The following is a 24,141-nucleotide window of genomic DNA, read 5'->3' as shown; positions in this document are numbered from 1 at the left end:
CTGAGGCGAAGGTTCACCTTCCAACAGGACAATGACCCTAAGCACACAGCCAAGACAGCGCAGGAGTGGCTTCTGGACAAGTCTCTGAATGTCCTTGAGTGGCCCAGCCAGAGCCCGGTCTTGAACCCGATCGAACATCTCTGGAGAGAACTGAAAATAGCTGTGCAGCAACGCACCCCATCCAAGCTGACAGCGCTTGAGAGGATCTGCAGAGAAGAATGGGAGAAACTCTCAAAATACAGGTGTACCAAGCTTGTAGCATCATACCCAAGAAGACTCGATGCTGTAATCACTGCCAAAGATGCTTCAACAAAGTACTGAGTAAAGGRTCYGAACACTTATGTAAATGTGGTTTTTCAGTTTTTATAAATKAGCAACTATWAAAAAAAACRTTTTCGYTTTGTCATTATGGGTTAATGTGTGTAGATTGATGAAGGRAATAAAAAACAATTTAATACCTTTTAAAATAAGGCTGTAACGTAACAAAATGTGAAAAAGTAAATGGGTCTGAATACTTTCTGAAGGSGCTGTACATTTAAAAACATTAGCATGTAGTGTGTGTGTGTGCATCTATTGATTGATTCTCCAGTAGCATTGCTCATTATAAACCGTTGGATGTATAGTACAAAAAAGTCAGACAAACCAACTGGACATTGAAAGGACAGAAATGTGATCCTCCTACGGGGGATTCTATTTAGCAGTGTTTTTCTACACTGCTAAACTCACCAACAGCCCTGTCTCTCTCTCATCAATCATTCACAATGCCTCTGTTCCCCGAAGAGTGAACTCTTTCTCTGTTTACTTTTCTTAATGTTTCTTATTCTTCTTGTGAAAGGGCACAGAATGGTTCAAGGGGTAACCAAACATCCACAAGTGTTCTTGGAAGCACTTCTTGAAAAGTACCTTCAGTGTGTGTGTGTGTGTGTGTGTGTGTGTGTGAGCATGCTTGTATGTGCGATGTTACACATATGCCCTTGAGCAAGGCACTTAATCCTAATTGCTCCTGTAAATCGCTCTGGATAAAAGCGTCTGCTAAATGACTAAAATGTCAAACGGAGATGGAGGTATGGTATATCAATGTCGGCAATAAAATTCAAAACTGTGACTCACTTTGAGTTATTATTTGATGTGACCAACAGATTTGAGGTGAGCAGTAATACTTGAGTTCCTTCCCAGGCAGCAGACAAACATGTTTCATATCTTGACTAGACACTTCTGAAACAAGYAGCCATAGGCCTTTTCATTACTCAGCCACAGTGTACTTGACTGCATGATAATGAAGAGTAGTACTGTCATTATGGCACGCTGTAACAACTGTAACAAATATTGCCTGTCTGCATAACAGAGCATTTCCACAAAATACAATTATGTTCAGATGTATCTATATGTCCTCTGAATACTCTGCAAAGTGCATATGAGGRATACAAGAAATAATGGGTTCTAATGTATCGCATCCTGTGTGAGATGTTGTGTCACAGTAAGTCCGTTGCAAAATAACTTCTTTTATTGTTTTTATTTATCATTATTGTTAGCTCCGACTAAAACTGAATTATTGTTTCTTCCCCAGACAGAGAGCGCAAAGTAATTTCACCGTCCCCCTCCTTTTATTTGAAGAGAAAATATATTTTCCAAGGAAGCCACTCTGCTCTCTCTCTCTTCTCGAACAGACGTTTGACTGTCTGTATTGCCTGATTAACCCCAAACGTCGCATTGCTAAATTTGGATGCTCCAGATTTTGGCTCAGCACAGTCATGTGATTTAAGTGTTACTTTGATAAACATAGAGGTGCATGCTTCTTCATCTTACCTGCGTTTCGGGTACTCTGCTGTTGTGTTATCTTATTCCCWCTAAAATGTTCAGTCTTTTGGAAACAAATTGTGGAATACAAAATCTCAGTGCGTTATCCGATTCCCTTTGCCTTCACTGCGAAAAATAAGGGTACTTTGCAGTTYTATATAGAACCATTTTGAGGGCCATATATGAAATGAACCATTGAACCCTTTTTTATAGCACAATATTCTCTAGCAGTTTAAGAAACAAACCATGGAACACACAATTACAGTCAAGGTGTGCTTTATCCGACTCCTTTGTTACAGCATTCWGAAAAATCTAGTTCAAATCGATCACATGTAACTGTTCTTTCATAGATATGCTGTAGATAGCATCAGACACTATCAAGTGATTGATGGTGAAATAAACAGTATTCTATGAACAGTACAGTAAATTGTCTGTGGACAGATAAAGCTTTATTGGGCATTTTGCCATGATAAAGTGTTTTTAGGGGAACCCACTGTGAATGCATCACTACTGAAGACATCAGACATGCCTGTGCATGCTCACCATGACGTGGCCAAGATGTGCTTTCTAAGGAGCCACTGTCCAGCTCCAAGAGCTCCCCTATGTCAATATTTGCGTTCACAGTAACACTCATACGCAGCCAATGACTGAATTTGTTATCGCTGAGGACGGACAGTTAATCTTGCCTTGCGTCCTACTTAATATTCCTGGCAAACATCTGGATTTATAGACTAACAGCTCTCTTGCTGTAGCCAGATGACTTAAGCCCCGCAATTAATTCAAACATGGTTTTCAGTGTGGGAAATCATTCAGTGATGGCAGTCGCCTTCATTAATAACCCCGGGTCTTAGTGTGGCTACAACACTTCCAGCGTGCTCTTCAATGCACCAGGCTGCTGAGGAATTAGTAAGTATTAGTGCGTTCATCGAAATAATAGCATACCAGATATAAAAAACAACACTTTAACCATTGCGACATAAAATCTAAATGACGCTATAATAAAGTTGCACAAAAAAAACACACAACATTGACAATATTGAAATTAGGAGAAAAAAAAACGGTGTGCCCATAAGGKATACTGTTTGATGTCATGTAGCATGGTTCATAATCTGTCACAAACCAGTGCGTCTGTCTGTCAGTCACAGATCTATCGGTGCTACAATGATGAAGGTGTTACATCAACACAAAAGGGAGACATGGTCATGGATTCCCATTACTGATAGTTACAGTATTCTATTGTCAATCGGATGACTCACTATACTATTTACCACAGAGTAATGATCAAAGCTAGAATTATGGCGTCTCTTATCGTAATACATGTCATTTTACCAGACAAAACCGATAGGTCACTGTGATCTTTTCCAGACCCTTATTTCTTCACCAAATGTCATACAGGGATGTACAGGTAGTGTGGATTCAGCTGCGGGTGTATTCATTAGTGCAGTTTAGCAAACTGTAACAAAACGTTTTGCAACGGAACGAGATGAAAACAAGAGTTTCTATTGCACAAACTCAGGTAGGTACCTCCCTGTTTCATCCTGTTTGCGTCTTAGTTCTTAGTAAATATACCCCAGGATTATCTTGTTATTACTTTACATTTCCATACCACAGGAAATGGTACATATGGACATGACATAGACATACAGTTTACATTTTTTATTTATTTAACCTTTATTTATACAGGTTTTTCTCATTGAGATAACATCTCTTTTCCAAGAGAGACATGGACCAATAGCAGCAGAGAGAACAACGTTTCAGACACTGACACAACATTAAACAAAACTATAAGCACACATAGAGTACAACAATTACATATTACGTTAAAAAACACGAAAGACTTGTCTAAAAACAGCTGTCCTAAAGACAATTACACTCTTCTATGATGTATACATCGATCAAGTGTTTAAACTCCACCAACGAAACTAGATCATCAAATTTWAAAATGTTCAGCAGAAAATTACAGGACCACGGAGCTGAGTAACTAAAACTAATTCTACCATGACCTGTTCTAATTTTTGGTACTGTTAGAAGCAAATGAGAATGGGACCGAATTGATATTTATTTACCGACCTGTTAAAAAAAGAAAGGTAAAAAGACATTTTACCCAATATGGCCTTATAAATCAGTGTATACCAGTGTTAAAGCCTACGCAAGGDCAATGACGACCAGCCAACAGCGCTGTAGAGATCACAATGATGTGTTAGACATTTTTGATTTGTAATAAACCTGAGGGCTGCATGATACACTGAATCAAGTGCTCTCAGGTAGTGGTTTGAGGCCTGCATATAGTTGAAGTCGGAAGTTAACATACACTTAGGTTGGAGTCATTAAAACTCGTTTTACAGTACTCCAAAAATTTCTTATTGACAAACTATAGTTTTGGCAAGTCGTTTAGGACATCTACTTTGTGCATGACACAAGTCATTTTTACAACAATTGTTTACAGACAGATTATTTCACTTATTTTTCTTAATTTCACTCACTGTATCACAATTCTAGTGAGTCAGAAGTTTACATGCACTAAGTTGACTGCCTTTAAACAGCTTGGAAAATTCCAGAAAATATGTCATGGCTTTAGAGAGCTTCTGATAGGCTAATTGACATAATTTGAGTCAATTGGAGGTGTTGTACATGTGGATGTATTTCAAGTCCTACCTTCAAACTCAGTGCCTCTTTGCTTGACAGCATGGGAAAATCAAAAGAAATCAGCCAAGACCTCAGAAAAACAATTGTAGACCTCCAAAGTCTGGTTCATCCTTGGGAGCAAATTCCAAACGCCTGAAGGTACCATGTTCATCTGTACAGACAATAGTACCAAGTATAAAACAATGGGATCACGCAGCCGTCATACAGCTCAGGAAGGAGACGCGTTCTGTCTCCTAGAGATGAACGTACTTTGGTGCGAAAAGTTCAAATCAATCCCTGAACAACAGCAAAGTACCTGTGAAGATGCTGGAGGAAACGGGTAAAAAAGTATCTATATCCCAAGTAAAATGAGTCCTATATCAACATAACCTGAAAGGCCGCTCAGCAAGGAAGAAGCCACTGCTCCAAAACCGCCATTAAAAAAGCCAAGATCACGATTTGCAACTGCACATGGGGACAAAGATCGTACTTTTTGGAGAAATGTCCTCTGGTCTAATGGGAAAAAAATAGAGCTGTTTGGCCATAATGACCGTCATTATGTTTGGAGGAAAAAGTGGGAGGCTTGCAAGCCGAAGAACACCATCCCAACCGTGAAGCATGTAGCAGCATCATGTTGTGGGGGTGCTTTGCTGCAGGAGGAACKTGTGCGCTTCACAAAACAGATGGCATAATGAGGAATAAAAAATATGTGGATATATTGAAGCAACATCTCAAGACATCAGTCAGGAAGTGAAAGCTTGGTCGCAAATGGGTCTTCCAAATGGACAATGACCCCAAGCAAACTTCCAAAGTTGTGGCAAAATGGCTTAAGGACAACAAAGTCAAGGTATTGGAGTGGCCATTACAAAGCCCTGACCTCAATCCTATAGAAAATGTGTGGGCAGAACTGAAAAAAGCGTGTGTGAGCAAGGAGGCCTACAAACCTGACTCCGTTACACTAGCTCTGTCAGAAGGAATGGGCCAAAATTCACCTATCTTATTGTGGGAAGCTTGTGGAAAGCTACCCGAAACGTTTGACCCAAGTTAAACAATTTAAAGGCAATGCTACCAAATACTAATTGAGTGTATGTAAACATCTGACCCACTGGGAAAGTGATGAAAGAAATAAAAGCTGGGAAAAAAATCATTCTCTCTACTATTATTCTGACATTTCACATTCTTAAAATAACGTGGTGATCCTAACTGACCTAAAACAGGGAATTTTTAAATCACCTAAATCACAGGAATTGTGAAAAACTGGGCTAAGGTGTATGTAAACTTCCGACTTCAACTGTATATATCACATCACTAAAATCTAAAACCGCCAGTAATGTACATCGTACCAGCTCCTTCCTGGCCTCCAAAGAAAAACAAGCCTCATGCCGGTAATAAAAACCGCTTGAGCTTCCTTATCAAGTTCTCTACATGCACAGTGAAGCTCAGTTTATCATCAACCCACACACCCAAATATTTGTACACTTTGACTTGCTCTATAGTATGTCCAGCCAATATAGCAATGACATGATTAGTAACATGCCTGGCATTTGAAAATACCATGCATTTTGTTTAACCCGAATTTAGAACCAGCTTTAAATCATACAGATTATGTTATATGATGTTAGATGCTCTTTGGGCATTTTCAAAAGCTAAAGATAAACTACTACCACTTGAATAAAGAACAGTATAATCTGCATAAAAATGAACATCCGCTGTTTCAGTAAGATCCCCAATGTTGTTGATATACAAAATGAACAACAGTGGGCCCAAAATAGAACCTCGTGGAACACCTGAGCACACCTTTATGGACTTAGATTTACAACCATCCGCCATTMCATATTGTGTAAGATTTGATAGGTAATTTATAAACCAATCTAGAGCATGTAATTCCACAACATTTTAAACTTTGCACTAACACAGCATGGTCCACAGTGTCAAATGCCTTCGACAAATCAATAAAGATAGACACACAATGTAACTTCTTGTCAAGAACACAAGTGGATGTGTCATAGTGTAGAGTGGATGTCATTTATATTGCTGAAACAGTGCTGTGGCCAGACCTAAAACCTGATTGCATTCCATTGAAGATGTTGTTTTCATGGAAGTAGGCCTTTAGCTGCCTAAACACTAAAGACTCTAGTACCTTCGACAATACAGACAATTTTGATATGGGTTGATAGATGTCACGTAGCGAAGGATCTCCACCTTTCAGGAGAGGCAGTACAAAAGCAGATTTCCATAACTTGGGGAGTTCCTTAACATCAAGCGTGAGGTTAAAAATATATGTTAAGGGGGGAGGGTGGGGCAATGATGTCTGCAGCTAGGCATAGGAAGTTCATCAGCGCCAGGGGATTTTTATCCATCAATTTCTTTCAGGGCTTTACACACTTCTGAAWCAGAGAAGGATGAAAAGGAGAACCTGGTGAAGGAGCGCATAGGGGTGCCAGGTACATTCATAAGGGGCTGAATTATACCTTTGACCTTTTCAAATAAACTGCCTGCATCWAAAAAATGCTGATTCAAGGCTTTCAGAATGGAGGTTCTCTCAGTTACAATCTGTGTGTCTACCAACAAATGTTTGGGAAGCTGTGTATCTTTTTTGCACTCCAAACCTTTCACTACTTGCCAAAATTGGATGGATTAYTTAAATTATATGAAGTAGATTTCAGGTAGTGGTCTGCTTCCAATTTACAGATCATTGCCACACCCATATTTCGAAGACGTTTAAAAGCCATTCAATCATATTCCGAACCAGTCCCTCTTGTTTTAGCCCACATAGCATTTAGTTCCCTTATGATTTTAGTAAATTCCTTAGCAAACCAAGGGTTCTCTCTGCCCTTAATCCTGATTTTTTTTAAATGGGCATGCCTATTGCATACATCCTGGAATGCGTTAGTGGAAGTAAGAAAAGGCTAGTTCAACATCAGGGATTAATTCCATTCTATTCCATTCAATGCTAGATACATCATATAAAAAACCTTGAATATCAAACCGCTTCCAGTTTCTTTTCGTAATGACACGTGGAGATTTCTTAGGAATTTTACCAWCTCTCACACAGGCAATAGCACAGTGATCACTTATGTCATTTGCAAAAATACCAGAAGCATTGAAACGATGGAGTATTGGCTAAGATCAAATCAATCAAAGAGGATTTCAGAGGATATKTTATATTCAACCTAGTTACACTGTTGATAATCTGAGTGAGATTATAGGTATTGCATAGAATTTTGAGTTCAGAGCTAGATGTTAACCAGTCCTGATTCAGATCACCCATCAGGACAAACTCAGAATTGACATTCGGTGATAACAATTCGAAAATACAGAGAGCCAACAGTAGCAGATGGAGGTCTATAACACCAAAATACAGCAACATTTAAAGATGAGCCAAGGTTTAGGTTCAAAGACAGATATTCAAATTGCTTAGGTTTAGTAACAGAAGTCAGAACGACCACCGAGAACTTGTCTTTTACGTATACAGCAACACCACCACCCTTATATTTACGATCTGTACAAAAAACATTGTAACCATTTATGCCAATATTTTCGTCTGTAATGGATATTTTTTTGAGCCAGGTTTCAGAAAGCATAAATAGTGTAACGACCCTGGGCTTATAAGCGAGGAAATCGACTCTGTCGCTCGAACATGCTGTTGCGGCACAGTCGATAGCGCGCTGGACTTCGGGCTAGAAGGTCGAGGGTTCGAGACCTGCTCACTGCTGTTCCATTACAATACTGTAAATCAGGGTTTTACAGTTTTTATCCATATGTTCACAAAATCAAGCTTCGGCAGAAGACTTCTTACATTCATACGCAAAAACTTCAGGCCACTCTGACTACTTAATTCGGCAGGGGTAAGAATGTCYGRACCTGGGTTAGATTGCACATTTCCAGACAATAGAAGCAGCAAGATAATGGCAGGTCTAGAACGGGGGTTACAACATTTGGATTTACAGACAGCAGTTGAACAAGAATCYATAGTCACCAGAGTCTTTAAYGCCACATATTTCAGATGTGTAAARTCCAGAGACATGGTTAAGTACCAAGAGAACAGTCCTGACATGTAAGCGCAAGAGTCCGATTTCTCCCATATTGTTTGGGAGAAATGTGTATTGTTCTCACGTGCATTTCCGGAGCAAACGTGTGGTTCCTCACAAAACTTGAGGGCGGAAAACGTAATATTTCCTCATTCACAGAGCAACGGGCTCTAAAAGTATCTCCAACATTGTAAAAGCCAAGGGTAGACAAGCAAAAAAATGAACAACAGCAACATGTTTGTTTATTGCCCTAAGAGTCACCAATCAAATAGTCCAACCGCAGATCAATAAAAAGTCAGCGATGTATGCATATGATGTAGGCGAGCAAAGCTCCAGGGAGAGAGAGAGTGGCGAGGGCACCTGTACCAGAATGGAAGAGACAGACCAGGGCAGGCGGGGAGCAGGCAGGCAGGTAGAGAGATCAGTTCTCTGGCCAACAGCACACATGGATCGCACTGTATCGACATGAAATGGAACCRGTCCTGCGTTGGCTGTAATGAAGGTCTAAAGTAGCCTCAACAGCTAGCTTCCATCCGTACTGATAGCAGTTTGTCGGACGGAGATCTCCTGCTAGTAGCTAATGTCGAAAGGCTTCCTTATTGAAGAAGTACATTTAGAACAGTTTGGAAGACTCCAYGAGTTTATGATGATGACTGCTGTACTTCATAGTGTAGGTTCCAGCCATGTTAGAACCCGGGACCCTCTCCACAACACTTCAATAGCACTGACCCAGARAAACCAAGGGGTTTCTGGGGTGGCAGTACTTCTAGACTTCAGGGTCGCTACTAGCGCACATCACACAACTAACTAGCTGGCGATTCGACATGGGCGTCAAAAGTATGAAAACCATTCATTACAYATGCATTTGATGTSTCTTTGATAGGAATTCACTTGATGCTGGTAAGTGGGTCTGTGGCCACTAAACCAGCTGCAGCCTGGGCCCATTGTGACAAATGAAGACCAAACCTGATTCATTTCCCTCAATCAATATCGTTGGCTACTACCCTAATGCTGACTGCTCCTCTCTTAGAACCTAATTTCCTGCGTCTGATAATTATTTCCCATCCACGTGCACGCACACACACACACACACACACATTAATGTGAAAAGGACCGGATCTGGGTGTCATGGAAACAGGGAACATCAAAATCCAATGGAACGGAACTTTCTTCCACTTCACCAGACTGACAAATATCTTCCTCCTTGACCCTCCTTCTCTCATCCACATTAAAATTACTTTGTAACATTTAACTTACTCAAATCTACATTCTTATGAGCCCCGATAAAATAAAAAAATATTTTTTTTTATTTAACCTTTATTTAACCAGATATGCCAGTTGAGAATAAGTTCTCATTTATAACTGCGACCTGGCCAAGATAAAGAAAACCAGTATGACAAAATCAAGAAAACAGAGTTACACATGGGATACACAAACGTACAGTCAATAACACAATTGAAAAATCTATGAACAGTGTGTGCAAATGTAGTAAGATTATGGAGGTAAGGCAATAAATAGCCCATAGTGGGTAAATAATTACAATTTAGCATTAACACTGGAGTGATATATTTGCAGATGATATTGTGCAAGTAGAGATACTGGGGTGCAAAATAGCAAAAACWATAAAGAACAATATGGGGATGAGGTAGTTGGGTGTGCTATTTACAGATGGGCTGTGTACAGGTACAGTGATCGGTAAGCKGCTCTGACAGCTGATACTTAAAGTTAGTGAKGGAGATATAAGTCTCCAGCTTCATTGACTTTTGCAATTCATTCCWGTCATTGGCAGCAGAGAACTGGAAGGAAAGGCGGCCGAAGGTGGTGTTGGCTTTGGGGATGACCAGTGAAATATACCTGCTGGAGCACGTGCTATGGGTGCGTGTTGCTATGGTGACCAGTGAGCTGAGATAAGACGGGACTTTACCTAGCAAAGACTTATAGATGACTTGGAGCCAGCGGGTTTGGCGACGAATATGTAGCGAGGGCCAGCCAACGAGAGCATACAGGTCGCAGAGGTGGGTARTATATGGGGCTTTGGTGACAAAACGGATGGCACTGTGATAGACTACATTCAATTTGCTGAGTAGAGTGTTGGAGGCTATTTTGTAAATGACATCGACGAAGTCAAGGATTGGTAGGATAGTCAGTTTTACGAGGGTATGTTTGGCAGCATGAGTGAAGGAGGCTTTGTTGCAAAATAGGAAGCTAATTCTAAATTTAATTTTGGATCAGAGATGCTTAATGTGAGTCTGGAAGGAGAGTTTACAGTCTAGCCAGACACCTAGGTATTTGTAGTGGTCCACATATTCTAAGTCAGAACCGTCCAGAGTAGTGATGCTAGGCGGGCGGGTGCAGGCAGAAATTGGTTGAAGAGCATTCATTTAGTTTTACTAGCATTAAAGAGTAGTTGGAGGCCATGGAAGGAGTGTTGTATGGCATTGAAGCTCGTTTGGAGGTTTGTTAACACAGTATCCAAAGAAGGGACAGATGTATACAGAATGGTGTCGTCTGCGTAGAGGTGGATCAGAGAATCACCAGCAGCAAGAACGACATCATTGATATATACAGAGAAAAGAGTTGGAGAAAAGAGAATTGACCTTTGTGGCACCCCCATAGAGACTGCCAGAGGTCCGGACAACAAGCCCTCCGATTTGACACACTGAACTCTATCTGAGAAGTAGTTGGTGWACCAGGCGAGGCAGTCATTCGAGAAACCAAGGCTATTGAGTCTGCTGATTGACAGAGTCGAAAGCCTTGGCCAGGTTGATTGGGGAAGTTGCTGCGGGGGGTGCAGAGCTGTTGGCCAGGGTAGGGGTAGCCAGGTGGAAAGCATGGCCAGCCCTAGAAAAATGCTTCTTGAAATTTATCAGTGGTGACAGTGTTTCCTAGCCTGTGGGCAGCTGGGAGGAGGTGCTCTTATTCTCCATGGATTTTACAGTGTCCCAAAACCTTTTGGAATTAGTGCTTCAGGATGCACATTTCTGTTTGAAAAAGCTAGCCTTAGTTTTCCTAACTGACTGTGAATATTTCCCTGAAAAGTTGCATATCACGGGAGCTATTTGATGCTAATGCAGTACGCCACAGGATGTTTTTGTGCTGTCAAGGCCAGTCAAGTCTAGAGTGAACCAAGGGCTATATCTGTTTTTAGTTCTACATTTTTTGAACCGGGCATGCTTATTTAAGATGGTGAGGAAAGCACTTTTAAAGACCAACCAGGCATCCTCTACTGACGGGATGAGGTCAATATCTTTCCAGGATACGCGGGCTAGGTCGATTAGAAAGGCCTACTCGCTGAAGTGTTTTAGGGAGCGTTTGACAGTGATGAGGGGTGGTCGTTTGACCGCGGACCCATTACGGACGCAGGCAATGAGACAGTGATCGCTGAGATCCTGGTTGAAGACAGAAGAGGTGTATTTAGAGGGTAARTTGGTCAGGATGATATCTATGAGGGTGCCCATGTTTACAGATTTAGGGTTGTACCTGGTAGGTTCCTTGATAATTTGTGTGAGATTGAGGGCATCTAGCTTAGATTGTTGGACAGCCGGGGTGCTAAGCATATCCCAGTKTAGGTCACCTAACAGTAMAAACTCTGAAGATAGATGGGGGACAATCCATTCGCATATGGTGTTCAGGGCACAGCTGGGGGCTGAGGGGGGTGTATAACAAGCAACAACAGTGAGAGACTCTGGAAAGGTGGATTTTTAAAACTAGAAGCTCGAACTGTAATCTTAATTCATGTGAATTAATGTTATCAAACTGGGGAAGAAAAATGGCTCTTCCTTCCACACTACCCCGAAATGAACAAGTGATAATCTGACATGCAAATTGTTTGGACATGGTACAAAACATTATTGTATAAGCGCTGAGTGATAAAGTAATGGTCTCAAACTCTGTTCCTATTAAGAATGAAATGCTCATGCATACAGATTGAGATTTGAAAAGTCAAGTTATGTGAAATAATGTTTAAACAGTGGTGTAAAGTACTTAAGAAAAATMWTTTTTKGGGGGTATCTTTACTTTACTATTTATATTTTTGACTACTTTTACTTCACTATATTCTTTAAGAAAATATTGTACTTTTTWCTCCATGCATTTTCCCTAATAAACCAAAGCACTCGTTACAATTTGAATGCTTAGCAAGACATGAAAATTGTGAAATTCACACACTTATCAAGTGAACACGTGGTCATCCCTACTGCCTATGGTCTGGTGGACTCACTAAACACAAATGCATCTCTTGTAAATAATGTCTGAGTGTTGGAGTGTGGCTATCCGTACATTTTTAAAACAATAAAATAATGCCATCTGCTTTACTTAATATAAGGAATTTGAAATGATTTATACTTTTTACTTCCACTTTAATACTTAAATATATTTTGGCAATTACATTTACTTTTGACACTTAAGTATATTTAAAACAAAATACTTTTAGACTTGTACTCAAGTAGTATTTTACTGGGTGACTTTCACTTTTACTTGAGTAACTTTCTATTAAGGTATCTATACTTTTACTCAAGTATCACAATTAGGTACTTTTTCCACCACTGTGTTTAAATACATACTATATCTGGGCACCCCTGAGTGCAGTTGGACATCTCCGATTTTTCAGAGGAAATCCTCTTTATGCTTAAAGATGCTGGCACATCCCTCATGCATGTAGCATACTGACATACATATTTATTTCAGTGGCAAAACTTCATTGAGAGCTGCGGTTTGTGTCTTCCCAGTGAGCCGTGCAGCTTTGGACCTCGGCTACCGCTGTGTTTCCACAGTATTTCCACAGCGTGTTAAACTGGGGGGCATCATCAATCAACGTCACCCCCACATGGGTGCTGCCAAGCCTCCAAAGAGAGATGCCGGAGCTGGGCAAGACAGTGAACCAGGCCCCCCGCCTCTGAAGACAAGCAGCATACATATTACGCCCCCGAGAGGCGGAACCAGTAATGTCTCTTAAGAGCTGCTTCACGCAGAGCTCAGTGGCGCTCAGCGGCTGCCCAGGGACAAGCAACTGCTGCAAGACTGAACACATGAGACTGAACACCACATTAATGCCAGATAGATCTGTGGGAGGGCTGCCTCTGCCTAATGAGAGGCCAGGCAAACCACAGCAATTAAAAAGGAAATGATTAACGATTAGCTAGCTTGATAGAAATAAACATGTGTTTTTTGGAAACAACTTAGATGCAGAGAGAGTGTGTATAAACGAGAGCATGCACGTGGAGAGCACTTTACTTTATGTGCTAAGGACTGTTCCTAGCCCCACAGTGCTATGCAGGTTTTTTTTTGCCTCCCACACATCCAACCCACTCTCTCCACAATTTAATATTAATCAATTCCTATGATGTGACGATACCCAGGCTGTGTCTGAAAACGTTACTAACGGTCAAATCCTTGACTCCTCCATCCTTGTTTCCTCAATTTCTCACCTCCTGCTTWAAGCTCATTGGAGGAGGAGGTCAGAGAGAGGGACCTTGGATCCTTTCTTCAAATGGACTTTCAGAGGTAGGTGAGGAATTGGGGAAACAAGGATGGAGGAAGCAAGGATTTGACAGCTAGTAGTATTTTCAGACACAGCCCTAGTCAGATAGCATTGTTCRCACTTTGTTGTATGTACTTGGTGTGTGCTTCCTCAGCCCTCTCTCCTCTGAATAGCCATTAAATKTGGCAAATGCTGACTGGGATTGACTGTAATAAATTGTAAAATAAATCAAAAGGCGCAGGAGAAAACACACTTGATAAAATCCTCTGACAATTGAATGATAAATGGGCCAGSCTGTGCCTGGGTGTGCTGTGGGTTGCCTGGAGGTTATWGCTATGTACTTTATCCACTGTTGGCCATTCATCACCTGGGCAACACTGAATGCTCACAGGGCCCCAGTCACAATCTAAAGGTGTGTTCTGTACAGTACTGGTGAAAAGTTCCCATAACTCAGACCTGTAAGCCTCTCTGGATTCCACGGAATACATTTCTACGGTGTTCATATTAGTGTAGCAGGTAGGAGTTGGAAGGATTTCATTGGTCAGTTCATGTCCTTCTTGCCCCATAGAGATGTACAAGAGAGCTCATCTCCTATCTTTGCAATGGCCGCTTCTGTGACAGCATGGCCAGCACCATTGAGGACTATCCATTTTTAAGTAGTCATTTTCTTCTTCTACTACTTCTATGAGCATATTGACAGTTTGTAAATAAACTGATAAGGTGCATACCACCACCTACTGTTCTGGAGTGTTGCAAATGCGTGCAGATGAAATATGTATAATGAAGATTGGAGTGAAGAAGGTTAGTTCTGCAATTGTGGTAGGGATCATGATCCAGAGTTCTTGGAGTGCCCTGTAAGTTGAGAAATTGAGGTGGCGAAAGTTAGAACGGTCCATCGGATTTTCTATGCGGACGCAACCAAAAGAGTTGAGAAAGSAAGTGACAGTGTTGAAGATATGGTCGCGGATGCACCACAGCCMGTGAATGTGTCAAGCAAGTCAACCGGCTACGCTGTTTGGATAAAAAAAAGGTGGATTCTGTAGCATTCATTGCAACTGTTATTAGCTCTACGGCACAAGTATCGAAGAAGTTGGACATCATTGTGGCGGCAGCTGAAAAGTATTTGGGACTTCAGGAGTTCACAGCGGAAGATCTGCAAAGGTTATTGGCAATGGAAGATGTTCCGCCCTCCCGGTACCTGAGTAGAGATTTGGCGGTTTTGTTTTAACAGAAGAAATAGGAYGTTTTTTAATTCTCTTTTTTTGGTAGACTGTGTGGGTGGGGGAAAACATATCCATACAATGTTCACATTTTTGGGATCTTTTTGTTTTTATCCTGCGCAGTAGGTGGCAGTAATACAGCYTTTTGGGTGTAGTTTGCCACTAAACCTTAAAGGTCAACTGCCCCTTAGAAGCAAYTTCTCTAGTTTTAAACAGCCTATGTCACATCAATATGAGTCAGAAACAATAATTATACTGTCAAAATTGACTACAAAGTGTAAATAGGATAATATTGGTCATGGTCAGTCTCGTCCAAAATTAAGTTTTGTAAGTGAGTTCGTCGTGACTTACTTGAGGGTTGGGTATGGATTACTTACTTACATTACTTACATTACTTGTTATCCATAGCATCTTTGCCAATGATGAGGTTTATTTATCTGGCCTGGGTTACACCGGTGGGAGGAGTTTGAACCGGGTGAAAAGTGATTGCATTACATTTTGGAACTGGGCTGCCTCCCGGGTGTGAGCCAGGTGGCCCGCTCTGGCCGTCTGCGAAATTGGCTCGAAACAAAAGTGACATAAGGCATGAGGCATGGTTACATGAATTTACATGACATGAAACTTTGAAACGGAGTTGCAAAGTTACTTTCGTAGCAAGGCATTATAGAATGAGTGTCTTATGAAATACATAACTCATTTGACAGAGAAATATCTTCTAGATAGGATAGCCAGCTTGGCTAAACACAAGGCCAGTGTAGGCTTTAGCCTACACATATATCTAAATTAGCTGACCATTTGATATGGTGAGTCAATCAGGAGGGGAGAAGTTCTCAGCCTACACATATATCTAAATTAGCTGACCATTTGAGATGGCGAGTCATTCAGGAGGGGAGAAATTCTCAACTTCAAAACGTTGTTCTCTCCATAGCAAAGCTAGCTTAGCTTACCTCGCTGTAATCACTACCAATGTTCCCTCTAAGCTGCGTGCGTGTGCAGGTGCACAGCTCCCCTCCAACTGTGCAGAGTAGGACGAGAGTGAAGTTCACTCAGCTTTCTTGAGTTTTCAGTCTACTGTGGGAAATGTGATCGAATCAACTCAATATTAGCCACTTTCAAGTCAATGTAATATACCGAAACAAAACGAACTATGCAAGACTTGTTATGCAAAATTAAATGTGCAAGAGAATTGAGCCATAACCAATCAGAGCTGCAGTAGGCCGATATGCAAATAGCCATTGCCATATATGGATCTGCGCCATTCAATTTGAACTGGACTTTGTTTAGGCTACGGTATGAGCGGTCTTAAGTAGATGYGCTTGTTTTCAATCGAATCAATCAAATGTACAGTACAGTGCCTTCGGAAAGCATTCAGACCCCTTTACTTTTTCCACATTTTGTTACGTTACAGCCTTACTCCTTATTTTTCCATCTTCAATCTACACACAATACCCGATAATGACATGGCAAAAAACGTTAMATTTTTTKGGGGGGTAATTTATTCAAAAWAAAAAMCGGAAATATCACATTTATRCACTGCTCAAAAAAATAAAGGGAACACTAAAATAACACATCCTAGATCTGAATGAATGAACTATTCTTATTAAATACTTTTTTCTTTACATAGTTGAATGTGCTGACAACAAAATCACACAAAAATGATCAATGGAAATCAAATTTATCAACCCATGGAGGTCTGGATTTGGAGTCACACTCAAAATTAAAGTGGAAAACCACACTACAGGCTGATCCAACTGTTGATTTAATGTCCTTAAAACAAGTCAAAATGAGGCTCAGTAGTGTGTTGTGGCCTCCACGTGCCTGTATGACCTCCCTACAATGCTGGGCATGCTCCTGAATGAGGTGGGATGGTCTCCTGAGGGATCTTCTCCCAGACCTGGACTAAAGCATCCGCCTACTCCTGGACAGTCTGTGGTGCAACTGGCGTTGGTGGATGGAGCGAGGACATGATGTCCCAGATGTGCTCAATTGGATCAGGTCTGGGGGAACGGGCGGGCCAGTCCATAGCATCAATGCCTTCCTCTTTCAGGAACTGCTGACACACTCCAGCCACATGAGGTCTAGCATTGTCTTGCATTAGGAGGAACCCAGGGCCAACCGCACCAGCATATGGTCTCCACAAGGGGTCTGAGGATCTCATCTGGTACCTAATGGCAGTCAGGCTACCTCTGGCGAGCCCATGGAGGGCTGTGCGGCCCCCCAAAGAAATGTCACCCACACCAATGACTGACCCCCGCTAACCGGTCATGCTGGAGGGATGTTGCAGGCAGCAGAACGTTCTTTCCACTGGGTGTCTCCAGACTGTCACGTCTGTCACATGTGCTCCGTGTGAACCTGCTTCATCTGTGAAGAGCACAGGGCGCCATTGTGGCGAATTTGCCACCTCTTGTGTCTCTGGCAAATGGCCAAACGTCCTGCATCGGTGTTGGGCTGTAAGCACAACCCCCACCTGTGGACGTCGGGCCCTCATACCAACCCTCATGGAGTCTGTTTCTCTGACCGTTGAGCAGACACATGCACATTTTGTGGCCTGCTGGAGGTCATTTTGCAGGGCTCTGGCAAGTGCTCCTCCTGCTCCCTTCTTGCACAAAGGCGGAGGTAGCGTCCTGCTGCTGGTTTGGCTGCCCTCCTACGGCCTCCTCCACGTCTCCTGATGTTACTGGCCTGTCTCCTGGTAGCGCCTCCATGCTCTGGACACTACGCTGACAGACACAGCAAACCTTCTTGCCACAGCTCGCCATGATGTGCCATCCTGAGTGAGCTGCCTACCTGAGCCACTTGTGATGGGTTGGTAGACTCAGTTCTCATGCTACCACATAGAGTGAAGCACCGGTGCCAGGCACTGTCAAAAAGTGACAAAAACCATCAGGCCAAGGGAAGCATATGGACTGAGAAAAGTGGTGCTGTGGTCCACCCCTGCCAGACCAACTCCTTTTGCGGTGTCCTTTGCTAATTGACCTATAAATGTCCACCTGTTGTCTATTCCATTTTGCCACACACAGCATGTGAAATTTATTGTCAATCAGTGTTGCTTCCTAAGTGGACAGTTTGATTTCACAGAAGTGTGATTGACTTGGAGTTACATTGTGTTGTTTAAGTGTTCCCTTTATTTTTTTGAGCAGTGTATAAGTATTCAGACCCTTTACTCAGTACTTTGTTGAAGCACCTTTGGCAGCGATTACAGCATCGAGTCTTCTTGGGTATGATGCTACAAGCTTGGCACACTTGTATTTGGGGAGTTTTTCCCATTCTTCTCTGTAGATCCTCTCAAGATCTGTCAGGTTGGATGGGGTGCGTTGCTGCACAGCTATTTTCAGGTCTCTCCAGAGATGTTCGATCGGGTTCTGGGGCCACTCTTGCGTTGTCTTGGCTGTTTGCTTAGTGTTGTTGTCCTGTTGGAAGGTGAACCTTCGCTCCATTCAGAAGCTCCTGAGTGCTCTGGAGCAGGTTTTCATCAAGGATATCTCTGTACTTTTCTCCCTTTCTCCCTGATGCTGCCACCACCACACTTCACTATCGGGATGGTGCCAGGTTTCCTCCAGACGTGACTCTTGGTTTCATCAGACCACAGAATCTTGTTTCTGAAAGTCTTTAGGTGCCTTTTGGCAAACTCCAAGCGGTCTGTCATGTGTCTTTCACTGAGGGGCTTCCGTCTGGCCACTCTACCATAAAGGCCTGATTGGTGGAGTGCTGCAGAGATGGTTGTCCTTCTGGAAGGTTTCCTATCTCCACAGAGGAACTCTGTCAGAGTGACCATCAGGTTCTTAGTCACCTCCCTGACCAAGGCCCTTCTCCCCCAATTGCTCAGTTTGGCGGGACAGCCAGCTCCAGGAAGAGTCTTGGTGGTTCCAAACTTCTTCCATTTCGAATAATGGAGGCCACTGTGTTCTTTGGGATGTTCAATGCTGCAGAAATGTTTGGGTACCCTTCCCCAGMTCTGTGCCTCGACACAATCCTGTCTGGGAGCTCTACGGTCAAAGACCTCRTGGCTTGGTTTTTGCTCTGACATGCACTGTCAACTGTGTGACCTTGTATAGACAGGTCTGTGTCTTTCCAAATCATGTCCAATCAATTKAATTTACCACAGGTGGACTCCAATCAAGTTGTAGAAACATCTCAAGGATAATCAATGGAAACAGGACGCACCTGAGATAGATTTTGAGTCTAATAGCAAAGGGTCTGTATACTTATGTAAATAAGGTATTTCACTTTGTCATTATGGGGTATTGTGTGTAGATTGCTCAGGATTTTTTTATTAAATCCATTTTAGAATAAGGCTATAACATAAACAAAATGTGGCAAAAGTCAAGGGGTCTGAATACTTTCCGAAGGCACTGTATGTATTAAAGCCCTTTTTACATCAGCAGATATCGCAACGTGCGATACAGAAACCCAGCCTAAAACTTCCAACAGCAAGCAATGCAGATGTTGAAGCAAGGTGGCCAGGAAAAACTCCCTAGAAAGGCAGGAACCTAGGAAGAAACCTAGAGAGGAACCAGGCTCTGAGGGGTGGCCAGTCCTCTTCTGGTTGTGTCGGGTGGAGATTATAAGATTACAGATTGTTCTTCAAGATGTTCAAACGTTCATAGATGACCAGCAGGGTCAAATAATAATCAGAGTCGTTGTAGAGGGTGCAACAGGTCACTGTCTCAAGAGTAAATGTAATTTGGCTTTTCATAGCCAAGCATTCAGAGGTCGAGACAGCAGGTGCGGTAGAGCGAGAGAGAGTCGAAAACAGCAGGTCCGGGACAAGGTAGCACATCCGGTGAACAGGTCAGGGTTCCATAACTGCAGGCAGAAATGTTGAAACTGGAGCAGTAACATGATCAGGTGGACAGGGGACAGCCAGGAGTCATCAGGCCAGGTAGTCCTGAGGCATGGTCCTAGGGCTCGGGTCCTCCGGGAGGGGTGGGAGAGAGAAAGAGAGAGAGAATTAGATGGAGCATATGTAAATTCACACAAGACACCAGATAAGATAGGAGAATTACACCAGATATAACAGACTGACCCTTGGCACCCGGCACAGACTATTGCAGCATAGATACTGGAGGCTGAGACGGTATCTATGCTGTATTCTGAAATACAGTAATTGGCTTTAATGTTCCGAACTCTCATTGGTTTGAATGGTGTCAGCTATCTTATCTTACTACTGTAGAGAACACTGAACAGAACAAGGCTATGTCAATAATTACATTCGGACAAAAATTCAGATAGAATCTTATAGTCCCAAACTCTTGTTATATTTCCAAAATTAAGTGTTTGTTATAATCATGCGAAAGAAATGTATTGGTATACTGTACAGTATGTCCCAGAGGTAAACTAGACTGTTGTTGGGCYGGGCTTGGTGAAAATGTGACTGAAAGGAAACACTGTTTCTATTTGTTTTTAATGGTAAATGGAATATGCATGTCATGCTCGTRTCCTTAAAGGGATACTGCAAAATCATGGGATTTAGGTCATTCTACTTACCCAGGGTCAGCTGAACTCCTGGACACCATGTCTCTGCGTGCAGTTTGAAGATAATTGAAGTTGGATTATCGCAATTGCTGGAAATCTCCGTGTACGGTAGCCAGCTCCTCTCAAAAGCAGGGAAAYAGTTTTCCAAAGCTGGGTGGTTAGCACTTTGTACTCTATGTATTTTTTACAAGTATATGTGAAACTATAATATTTAGATTATAGTTGTTTTAAATGCAGTTATAAAAAATAAAAATAAAAATTCTCCCAGAAGTACAAATTTCATTAATCTGCCGTGTGCACTGTGCGTGACCTCTCAAGTCAACACAGTGGCCAGCTACAGTAATGGGACAGAACGAGGAAGTTGATAGAATTCGGTTTCTTATGATCATCAGTAAAATGTACGAATTTATCAACTATCGATTAGTTCCAAGTTAGGGGAAGCTAAACAAGTTCACGAAAACCACCCCCCCCCCACCTTTATGATAAAGTACTGCATGCATCTATCATCGCATTTGCAGTACCACCTAATGTTGTACCACCTAATGTGAAATAGCCTACTATTTCTAATGTGATGAGTGGATTGGATAGTCCTAAATTAGGATAATAATAGGCCTATAACTGACTCACTGTTCGCAAAAAAGACCTTCCTGCATTTCTTCTCCTTTCTTTACAGACATTCAGAGCTCAGTCCACTTCCATCTAGCCTGGAGGAGAGAAATGATTGTTCTGAAACAAATATGCTCTCCTCTATAGTGCCAATAAGATAAGACTATTAAGCAAACAGTAGGCCTAACTAAAGACCGGTTAGAGTTTTTTTATTTGTCTCCTCTCTTTAGCGTTTTTCCAGCAATATGTATTTTGAAATATTGCGATATGCCTATTTCAGATGCTTTTCACTGACAACAGCAAATCAACAATCAGCTATTTGATATGCTGCGCGATGCCCAACTTGCACACGCTTCCTGACGGTAGGATTTAATATGTTCAGAATTTTCTCTAGTTTTTGTAGTACACCTGCAACTGGAACTGACATGTTACGTATAAGATACAACATTTTTCAATCAAATCACACTTTATTTTGTCACATGCGCTGAATGCAACATGTGTAGACCCTCACAGTGAAATGTTTACGTACAAGCCCTTAACCAACAATGCAGTTAAGATTTTTTTTAAATAAAATATAGAAATAAAAGTAATAAAATAATTGAATAAAGAGCAGTAGTAAAATACAATAGCGAGGCTATGTACAGGGGTACCTGTACAAGATCAATGTGCGGGAACCGGTTAGTCAGAGTAATTGAGGTAATATGACACATAAGTACAGTTATTAAAATGACTATGCATAGATAATAACAGACAGTAACAGCCAGCGTAAAGGGTGGGGGGGGGGGGCAATGCAAATAGTCCGGGTATCATTTGATTAGATGTTCAGGCGTCTTATGGCTTGGGGCAGAAGCTGTTTAGAAGCCTCTGACCTCGACTTGGCGCTCCGGTACGACTTGCCGTGCGGTAGTAGAGAGAATAGTCTATGACAAGGGTTGGCCCTGTTGGCTTGACCAATTTTAGGGGCTTCTCTGACACCACCCTGATATACAGTTGAAGTCGAAGTTACAATACAACTTACCCAAACTGCAGGTTGAAGTCCCCGAGTTTTCCATACACGCTTTAGAGCCAAATTACATTTAAACTCAGTGGTTTTTTTTCACAATTCCTTGGGACTATTTATAATCCTAGTAAAAATCCTGCCTGTTTGTATAGTCATGTTAGGAGCACACTTTTTATTTTAAAGAATGAAATGCAGAAAATATACGTAGAGAATGATTTTATTTTCAGCTTTTTATTCTCTTTTCATCACATTTCCCAGTGGGTTCCCAAATGTTACAAATTACACTCAATTAGTATTTGTAGCATTTGCTTTCATTTGTTTAACTTGGGTTCAAACATTTCAGGTTAGCCCTCCACAGCTTTCCCACAATAGAAGTTTTGGTGACATTTCCCCTGGCCAACCTCCTGAAGAGCGGGTGTAACTGAGTCAGTTTTTGTAGCCTCCTTGTCGCCCCACCACTTTTTTCAGTTGTCCTGCCCACAAAAATTCCTAGAGGGAGTGAGTCAGGGCGCCTTTGTGAATGGCCCACTCAATACTTGACTTTGTTGTCCGTTAAGAACATTTTGCCACAACTTTGGAGAGTAGTTCGGGCCCATTTGTCCATTTTGGGAAGACCATTTGCGAAAAAAGCTTTAACTTCACCTGACTGCATGTCTTTGAGAATGTTGTTTAAATATCCACTTGAATTTTCCCTGGCCTCATTTGCCCATCTATTTTGGTAAGTGCAACTCAGCCCCTCTGCCCTAGCAAAGCACCCCACACATTGATGTCTGCCACCCCCGTGCTTCGACGTTTTGATGGTGTCTTGGGCTTGCAAAGCCTCCTCCCTTTTTTCCCTCCAAACATAACAATGGGTTCTTATGGCCAAACAGTTTCTATTTTGTTTATACAGGACCAAGGACTTCACCAAGAAGTATGCAATCTTCTGTCCCCATCGGTGCAGTTGAAAACGTAGTCTGGCTTTGGTTTTCATGGCGTTGTGTTTGGAGCGGTGGCTGTTCTCCTCTGGACGCCTTTCCATGGTATGTTCATATATAACTTTTTTTACTGTAAAGATTAGATCACTTTTGTAACCTGTTTCCTCCGCAGCTTCACCAGAGTCCTTTGCTTTGTTCTGGGATTGATGTTGCACTTTTCAACACCAAAGTACGTTCCATCTCTAGATGAGACCAGAACGCGTCTCCTTCCTGAGTGTAAGACCGGCGCGTATCCCAGGTGTTTAATACTTCCGTACTAATGTGTTTGTACAGATGAACGAAGTGGTACCTTCAGCATCTGTAAATTGGCTCCCAAGTATAAACAGACCTTGTGCTGATATTCTTTTGATTTTTCCATTGATGTCAAGCAAAAGAGGCACTGATTTAAGCTAAGGCCTCTAAATACATTCCACAGGACACATCCAATTGACTCAGATGCCGTCTAATTAGGGCGCAATTGACATCATTTAAAGCGAAACAATTCATTTTCTTTTAATTTCCACGTATCTTTAAGGCACAGTCAATTAGTGTAGTAACTTTCTGACCACGGAAATTTATTACCATGAACTTATAATAATCTGTCAATTAAACAATTGTTGGAAAAATGTTAACTTTGTTGTCCATGCACAAAGAGATGTCCTTACCACTTCCCAAACTATAGTTTTGTTAACAAGAAATTTGTGGAGTGGTTAAAAAAGCGAGTTTTAATGACTCTAACCTAAGTGTATGTAAACTCCGACTTCAAATGTATATAGTCCTGGATGCAGAAAGCTTGGGCCACGGTGATGTACTGGGCCGTACGCACTGCCCTCTGTAGTACCTTGCGGTTGGAAGCCGAAGCAGTTGCCATAAATAGGCAGTGATGCAACCATCCAACACTCTCGATGTGCTGCTTAGTAACCCTTTTAGGATCTGAGGACCCATGCCAAAC

Source organism: Salvelinus sp. IW2-2015, linkage group LG6.1 (assembly GCF_002910315.2).
Source record: "Salvelinus sp. IW2-2015 linkage group LG6.1, ASM291031v2, whole genome shotgun sequence".
NCBI lineage: Eukaryota > Metazoa > Chordata > Actinopteri > Salmoniformes > Salmonidae > Salvelinus > Salvelinus sp. IW2-2015.
The sequence above is the reverse complement of the archived record's forward strand: the minus strand, read 5'-3'. Positions refer to the sequence as shown.